Source organism: Myotis yumanensis, unplaced genomic scaffold, assembly GCF_028538775.1.
Source record: "Myotis yumanensis isolate MYYU_CA2020_CCGP unplaced genomic scaffold, mMyoYum1.0.hap1 SCAF_26, whole genome shotgun sequence".
Taxonomy (NCBI): Eukaryota; Metazoa; Chordata; class Mammalia; order Chiroptera; family Vespertilionidae; genus Myotis; species Myotis yumanensis.
The window spans coordinates 1,385,544-1,395,721 of record NW_027223777.1 but is presented as its reverse complement, the minus strand read 5'-3'; positions in this window follow the sequence as shown (position 1 = coordinate 1,395,721).

Genomic DNA, 10,178 nt, shown 5'->3' with positions numbered 1-10,178 from the left:
TATGTGATATCACAACAGCCATGATGTTAAAATTGGTATGTCACAACTGCTACAACGTCACAATTCCTATGGCGTCGCAATGGCTGTGATATTATCATGACTATGACGTTATAAAAGCTATGACATTAGAGTGGGTAGGACGTCCCAGTGGCTACGAAGTTACAATGGCTCTGATGTTATGATGGCTACGACGTGACGATGGCTATATTGAAAATGGCTACGCCGACACAATGGCGACGATATTACAAATATTATTACTTTCCGATGTCTGTGACCTTACAAATGCTACGCCGTCTCAATGGCTGTGACGGGATAGTGGCTATGAGGTTACAATGGCTATGATATCACAATAGGTCTGAAGGCACAATGGATATGGCACCAGAGTGGCTAGGCCATTAATATGTGTCCGAGGTTTCATTGCCTATGACACTAAAGTAGCTATGATATTGCAAGAGCCATGACTTTCAGGTAGATATGATGTACTAGTGGCTATGACATCACAAATGGTATGAAGTCACAATTGACAGGCCTTCACAATGACTATGATATCACAAGGGCTCCGATGTTCCAATGCTATGACGTCACAATGGCTAGGACGTCACAATGGCTATGACAATACAGTGGGAATGACTTTACTGTGTCTATTGTATGGTAGTGCCTAAGATATTACATTGGCTGTGACATTATAGTGGCCAGGACGTCACGGTTGCTGTAACGTCACGATGGCAATGACATCGCAATTGCTATGAGGTCACAAATGGCATGACTTCACAATGACTATGACATCATAAGGGCTATGATGTTACAATGGCTATGATGTCACAATGGCTATGAGGACACAATGGCTATAACGGTACAATTTCTGTGATATTATTGTGACTATGACTTTACAAAGGCTATGACATTATTGTGGTTATGACGTCATAGTAGCTATGACGTTAGCACGACTCTGATGTTTTCATGGCCATGATGACGATGGATATGATGACAATGATTATGCCGACCCAATGGCTAGGATATTTCAAATGCGATGAGTTTACAATGTATATGATATTACAAAGGTGACCACGTTTCAATGGCAATGACATTAATGTGGCTATGTGGTTTCAATGGCTATGACGTCACAATGCCTATGACATAACAATGGCTATGACGTCACAATGACTCTTACGAGACAGTGGAAATGACTATACTATATGACATTGTGGGGCCAATCACGTTACGATGGCCGTGACATTATAGTGGCTATGCCATCACAATGTCTATGACATCATGTTGGTTATGAAGTCAACAGCGATGACATAACAATGTCTATGAAACTACAGTGGCTTTGACCTTACAATAGATATGATGTTATAGTCGCTGTGATGTCACAATGGCTATGACATCACAGATTCTATGACATCATAGTGGCTATGACATTCCAATGGCCATGAGATCACAGTGGCTATCAATTTACAATGGCTATGTCATCAGAGTAGCCATGACTTTATAGTAACTCTGACGTTGCAATGGCTCAGACATCACAATAGCCATGACATCAAAATGGCTATGACGTTAAATTTGCAATGACTTAAATATGTCTGTGTCATTACGGTGCCCGTGACGCCACAATGGCTTTGACATGATTGTAGCTATGACGACGCAATTCCTGTGGCATTGTAGTAGCTGTGACTTTTCAATGGCTATGAAATTAGAGTGGGTATGACGACACAATGGCGCCGTCATCACTATGGCTATGACTTGATAATGGCCGTGACATCACAATTGCTACGAAGTCACACTTGATATGGCTTCACGTTTATGTGATGTCACAACAGCTATGATGTTAAAATTGCTATGTCACAACTGCTACAACGTCACAATTCCTGTGGCGTTGCAATGGCTGTGATATTATCATGACTATGACGTTATAAAAGCTATGACATTATAGTGGGTAGGACGTCCCAGTGGCTACGAAGTTACAATGGCTCTGATGTTATGATGGCTACGACGTGACGATGGCTATATTGAAAATGGCTACGCCGACACAATGGCGACGATATTACAAATATTATTACTTTCCGATGTCTGTGACCTTACAAATGCTACGCCGTCTCAATGGCTGTGACGGGATAGTGGCTATGAGGTTACAATGGCTATGATATCACAATGGGTCTGAAGGCACAATGGATATGGCACCAGAGTGGCTAGGCCATTACTATGGATCCGAGGTTACATTTCCAATGACACTACAGTAGCTATGATATTGCAAAAGCCAGGACTTTCCAGTAGATATGATGTGCTAGTGGCTATGACATCACAAATGGTATGAAGTCACAATTGACAGGCCTTCACAATGACTATGATATCACAAGGGCTATGATGTTCCAATTGCTATGACGTCACAATGGCTAGGACGTCACAATGGCTATGACAATACAGTGGGAATGACTTTACTATGTCTATTGCATGGTAGTGCCTAAGATATTACATTTGCTGTGACATTATAGTGGCCAGGACGTCACGGTTGCTGTAACATCATGAAGGCAATGACATCGCAATTGCTATGAAGTCACAAATGGCATGACTTCACAATGACTATGACATCACAAGGGCTATGATGTTAAAGTGGCTATGATGTCACAATGGTTATGAGGACACAATGGCTATAACGGTACAATGTCTGTGATATTATTGTGACTATGACTTTACAAAGGCTATGACATTATTGTGGTTATGACGTCATAGTAGCTATGACGTTACTACGGCTCTGATGTTTTCACGGCCATGATGATGATGGCTATGATGACAATGAGTATGCCGACACAATGGCTAGGATATTACAAATGCGATGACTTTACAATGTATATGATATTACAAAGGTGACGCCGTTTCAATGGCGATGACATTAATGAGGATATGAGGTTTCAATGGCTATGACGTCACAATGCCTATGACATAACAATGGCTATGATGTCACAATGGCTCTTACGGGACAGTGGAAATGACTATACTGTCTCCTTGACATTGTGGGGCCTATCACGTTACGATGGCCGTGACATTATAGTGGCTTTCCCATATCAATGTCTCAGACATCATGATGGTTATGAAGTCAACGGCGATGACATAACAATGTCTATGAAACTACAGTGGCTTTGACCTTACAGTATATATGTTGTTATAGTCGCTGTGATGTCACAATGGCTATGACATCACAGTTTCTATGACATCATAGTGGCTATGGCATTCCAATGGCTAAGAGATCACAGTGGCTATCTAGCTACAATGGCTATGCCATCAGAGTGGCCATGACTTTGTAGTAACTCTGACGTTGCAATGGCTCAGACATCACAATGGCTATGACATCAAAATGGCTATGGCGTTAAATTTGCAATGACTTAAATATGTCTGTGTCATTACGGTGCCCGTGACGTCACAATGGCTGTGACATGATCGTGGCTATGATGATGCAATTCCTGTGGCATTGTAGTAGCTTTGACTTTTCAATGGCTATGAAATTAAAGTGGGTATGACGTCACAATGGCGCCGTCATCACTATGGCTATGACTTGGTAATGGCTGTGACATCACAATTGCTACGAAGTCACACTCGATATGGCTTCACGTTTATGTGATGTCACAACAGCCATGATGTTAAAATTGCTATGTCACAACTGCTACAACATCACAATTCCTATGGCGTTGCAATGGCTGTGATATTATCATGACTATGACGTTATAAAAGCTATGACATTATAGTGGGTAGGTCGTCCCAGTGGCTACGAAGTTGCAATGGCTCTGATGTTATGATGGCTACGACGTGACGATGGCTATATTGAAAATGGCTACGCCGATACAATGGCAACGATATTACAAATACTATTACTTTCCGATGTCTGTGACGTTACAAATGCTACGCCGTCTCAATGGCTGTGACGGGATAGTGGCTATGAGGTTACAATGGCTATGATATCACAATGGGTCTGAAGGCACAATGGATATGGCACTAGCGTGGCTAGGCCATTACTATGGATCCGAGGTTTCATTGCCTATGACACTACAGTAGCTATGATATTGCAAGAGCCAGGACTTTCCAGTAGATATGATGTGCTAGTGGCTGTGACATCACAAATGGTATGAAGTCTCAATTGACAGGCCTTCACAATGACTATGATATCACAAGGGCTCCGATGTTCCAATTGCTATGACGTCACAGTGGCTAGAACGTCACAATGGCTATGACAATACAGTGGGAATGATTTTACTATGTCTATTGCATGGTAGTGCCTAAGATATTACATTGGCTGTGACATTATAGTGGCCAGGACGTCACGGTTGCTGTAACGTCATGATGGCAATGACAACGCAATTGCTATGAAGTCACAAATGGCATGACTTCACAATGACTATGACATCAGAAGGGCTATGATGTTACAGTGGCTATGATGTCACAATGGCTATGAGGACACAATGGCTATAACGGTACAATGTCTGTGATATTATTGTGACTATGACTTTACAAAGGCTATGACATTATTGTGGTTATGACGTCATAGTAGCTATGACGTTACCACGGCTCTGATGTTTTCATGGCCATGATGACGATGGCTATGATGACAATGAGTATGCCGACACAATGGCTAGGATATTACATATGCGATGACTTTACAATGTATATATTACAAAGGTGACGACGTTTCATTGGCGATGACATTAATGTGGCTATGAGGTTTCAATGGCTATGACGTCACAATGCCTATGACATAACAATGGCTATGACGTCACATTGGCTCTTACGTGACAGTGGAAATGACCATACTATCTCTATGGCATTGTGGGGCCTCTCACGTTACGATGGCCGTGACATTATAGTGGCTATGCCATCACAATGTCTCTGACATCATGATGGTTATGAAGTCAACGGCGATGACATAACAATGTCTATGAAACTACAGTGGCTTTGACCTTACCGTAGATATGATGTTATAGTCGCTGTGATGTCACAATGGCTATGACATCACAGTTTCTATGACATCATACTGGCTATGACATTCAATGGCCATGAGATCACACTGGCCATCTAGCTACAATGGCTATGCCATCAGAATGGCCATGACTTTATAGTAACTCTGACGTTGCAATGGCTCAGACATCACAATGGCTATGACATCAAAATGGCTATGGCGTTAAATTTGCAATGACTTAAATATGTCTGTGTCATTACGGTGCCCGTGACGTCACAGTGGCTGGGACATGATCGTGGCTATGACGTTGCAATTCCTGTGGCATTGTAGTAGCTGTGACTTTTCATGGCTATGAAATTAAAGTGGGTATGACGTCACAATTGCGTCGTCATCACTATGGCTATGACTTGATAATGGCCGTGACATCACAATTGCTACGAAGTCACACTTGATATGGCTTCACGTTTATGTGATGTCAAAACAGCCATGATATTAAAATTGCTATATCACAACTGCTACAACGTCACAATTCCTATGGCGTCGCAATGGCTGTGATATTATCATGACTATGACGTTATAAAAGCTATGACATTAGAGTGGGTAGGACGTCCCAGTGGCTACGAAGTTACAATGGCTCTGATGTTATGATGGCTACGACGTGACGATGGCTATATTGAAAATGGCTACGCCGACACAATGGCTACGATATTACAAATATTATTACTTTCCGATGTCTGTGACCTTACAAATGCTACGCCGTCTCAATGGCTGTGACGGGACAGTGGCTATGAGGTTACAATGGCTATGATATCACAATGGGTCTGAAGGCAAAATGGATATGGCACTAGAGTGGCTAGGCCATTACTATGTATCCGAGGTTTCATTGCCTATGACACTACAGTAGCTATGATATTGCAAGAGCCATGACTTTCCAGTAGATATGATGTGCTAGTGGCTATGACATCACAAATGGTATGAAGTCACAATTGACAGGCCTTCACAATGACTATGATATCACAAGGGCTCCGATGTTCCAATTGCTATGACGTCACAATGGCTAGGACATCACAATGGCTATGACAATACAGTGGGAATGACTTTACTGTGTCTATTGCACGGTAGTGCGTAAGATATTACATTGGCTGTGACATTATAGTGGCCAGGACGTCACGGTTGCTGTAACGTCATGATGGCAATGACATCGCAATTGCTATGAAGTCACAAATGGCATGACTTCACAATGACTATGACATCACAAGAGCTATGATGTTACAGTGGCTATGATGTCACAATGGCTATGAGGACACAATGGCTATAACGGTACAATGTCTGTGATATTATTGTGAGTATGACTTTACAAAAGCTATGACATTATTGTGGTTATGACGTCAAGTAGCTATGACGTTACCACGGCTCTGATGTTTTCATGGCCATGATGACGATGGCTATGATAACAATGAGTATGCTGACACAATGGCTAGGATATTACAAATGCGATGACTTTACAATGTATATGATCTTACAAAGGTGACGACGTTTCAATGGCGATGACATTAATGTGGCTATGTGGTTTCAATGGCTATGACGTCACAATGGCTATGACATAACAATGGCTATGACGTCACAATGCCTATGACATAACAATGGCTATGACGTCATAATGGCTCTTACGGGACAGTGGAAATTCCTATACTATCTCTATGGCATTGTGGGGCCTATCACGTTATGATGGCCGTGACATTATAGTCGCTGTGCCATCACAATGTCTCTGACATCATGATGGTTATGAAGTCAACGGCGATGACATAACAATTTCTATGAAACTACAGTGGCTTTGACCTTACAGTAGATATGATGTTATAGTCGCTGTGATTTCACAATGGCTATGACATCACAGTTTCTATGACATCATAGTGGCTATGACATTCCAATGGCCGTGAGATCACTGTGGCTATTTAGCTACAATGGCTATGCCATCAGAGTGGCCATGACTTTATAGTAACTCTGACGTTGCAATGGCTTAGACATCACAATGGCTATGACATAAAAATGGCTATGGCGTTAAATTTGCAATGACTTATATATGTCTGTGTCATTACGGTGCCCGTGACGTCACAATGGCTGTGACATGATCGTGGCTATGACGATGCAATTCCTGTGGCATTGTAGTAGCTGTGACTTTTCAATGGCTATGAAATTAAAGTGGGTATGACATCACAATTGCGTCGTCATCACTATGGCTATGACTTGATAATGGCCGTGACATCACAATTGCTAGGAAGTCACACTTGATATGGCTTCACGTTTATGTGATGTCACAACAGCCATGATGTTAAAATTACTATGTCACAACTGCTACAACGTCACAATTCCTATGGCGTTGCAATGGCTGTGATATTATCATGACTATGACGTTATAAAAGCTATGACATTATAGTGGGTAGGACGTCCCAGTGGCTACGACGTTACAATGGCTCTGATGTTATGATGGCTACGACGTGACGATGGCTATATTGAAAATGGCAAGGCCGACACAATGGCTACGATATTACAAATATTATTACTTTCCGATGTCTGTGACCTTACAAATGCTACGCCGCCTCAATGGCTGTGACGGGATAGTGGCTATGAGGTTACAATGGCTATGATATCACAATGGGTCTGAAGGCAAAATGGATATGGCACTAGAGTGGCTAGGCCATTACTATGTGTCCGAGGTTCATTGCCTATGACACTACAGTAGCTATGATATTGCAAGAGCCATGACTTTCCAGTAGATATGATGTGCTAGTGGCTATGACATCACAAATGGTATGAAGTCACAATTGACAAGCCTTCACAATGACTATGATATCACAAGGGCTCCGATATTCCAATTGCTATGACGTCACAATGGCTAGGACGTCACAATGGCTATGACAATACAGTGGGAATGACTTTACTGTGTCTATTGCATGGTAGTGCCTAAGATATTACATTGGCTGTGACATTATAGTGGCCAGGACGTCACGGTTGCTGTAACGTCATGATGGCAATGACATCGCAATTGCTATGAAGTCACAAATGGCATGACTTCACAATGACTATGACATCACAAGAGCTATGATGTTACAGTGGCTATGATGTCACAATGGCTATGAGGACACAATGGCTATAACGGTACAATGTCTGTGATATTATTGTGACTATAACTTTACAAAGGCTATGACATTATTGTGGTTATGACGTCATAGTAGCTATGACGTTACCACGGCTCTGATGTTTTCATGGCCATGATGACGATGGCTATGATGACTGAGTATGCCGACACAATGGCTAGGATATTACAAATGCGATGACTTTACAATGTATATGATATTACAAAGGTGACGCCGTTTCAATGGCGATGACATTAATGTGGCTATGAGGTTTCAATGGCTATGACGTCACAATGCCTATGATATAACAATGGCTATGACGTCACAATGGCTCTTACGGGACAGTGGAAATGACTATACTATCTCTATGGCATTGTTTGGCCTATCACGTTACGATGGCCGGGACATTATAGTGGCTATGCCATCATAATGTGTCTGACATCATGATGGTTATGAAGTCAACGGCGATGAAATAACAATGTCTATGAAACCACAGTGGCTTTGACCTTACAGTAAATATGATATTATAGTCGCTGTGATGTCACAATGGCTATGACATCACAGTTTCTATGACATCATAGTGGCTATGACATTCCAATGGCCATGAGATCACAGTGGCTCTCTAGCTCAATGGCTATGCCATCATGGTGGCCATGACTTTATAGTAACTCTGACGTTGCAATGGCTCAGACATCACAATGGCTATGACATCAAAATGGCTATGGCGTTAAATTTGCAATGACTTAATATTTCTGTGTCATTACGGTGCTCCCCGTGACGTCACCATTGCTGTGACATGATCGTGGCTATGACGATGCAATTCCTGTGGCATTGTAGTAGCTGTGACTTTTCAATGGCTATGAAATTAAAGTGGGAATGACGTCACAATGGCGCCGTCATCACTATGGCTATGACTTGATAATGGCCGTGACATCACAATTGCTACGAAGTCACACTTGATATGGCTCCACGTTTATGTGATGTCACAACAGCCATGATGTTAAAATTGCTATGTCACAACTGCTACAACGTCAAAATTCCTATGGCGTTGCAATGGCTGTGATGTTATCATGACTATGACGTTATAAAAGCTATGACATTATAGTGGGTAGGACGTCCCAGTGGCTACGAAGTTACAATGGCTCTGATGTTTGATGGTTACGACGTGACTATGGCTATATTGAAAATGGCTACTCCGACCCAATGGCTACGATATTACAAATATTATTACTTCCGATATCTGTGACCTTACAAATGCTACGCCGTCTCAATGGCTGTGACGAGATAGTGGCTATGAGGTTACAATGGCTATGATATCACAATGGGTCTGAAGGCACAATGGATATGGCACTAGAGTGGCTAGGCCATTACTATGGATCCGAGGTTTCATTGCCTATGACACTACAGTAGCTATGATATTGCAAGAGCCATGACTTTCCAGTAGATATGATGTGCTAGTGGCTATGACATCACAAATGGTATGAAGTCACAATTGACAGGCCTTCACAATGACTATGACATCACAAGGGCTCCGATGTTCTAATTGCTATGACGTCACAATGGCTATGATAATACAGTGGGAATGACTTTACTATGTCTATTGCATGGTAGTGCCTAAGATATTACATTGGCTGTGACATTATAGTGGCCAGGACGTCACGGTTGCTGTAACGTCATGATGGCAATGACATCGCAATTGCTATGAAGTCACAAATGGCATGACTTCACAATGACTATGACATCACAAGGGCTATGATGTTACAGTGGCTATGATGCCACAATGGCTATGAGGACACAATGGCTATAACGGTAAAATGTCTGTGATATTATTGTGACTATGACTTTACAAAGGCTATGACATTATTGTGGTTATGACGTCATAGTAGCTATGACGTTACCACGGCTCTGATGTTTTCATGGCCATGATGACGACGGCTATGATGACAATGAGTATGCCGACACAATGGCTGGGATATTACAAATGCGATGACTTTACAATGTATACGATATTACAAAGGTGACGACGTTTCAATGGCGATGACATTAATGTGGCTATGAGGTTTCAATGTCTCTGACGTCACAATGCCTATGACATA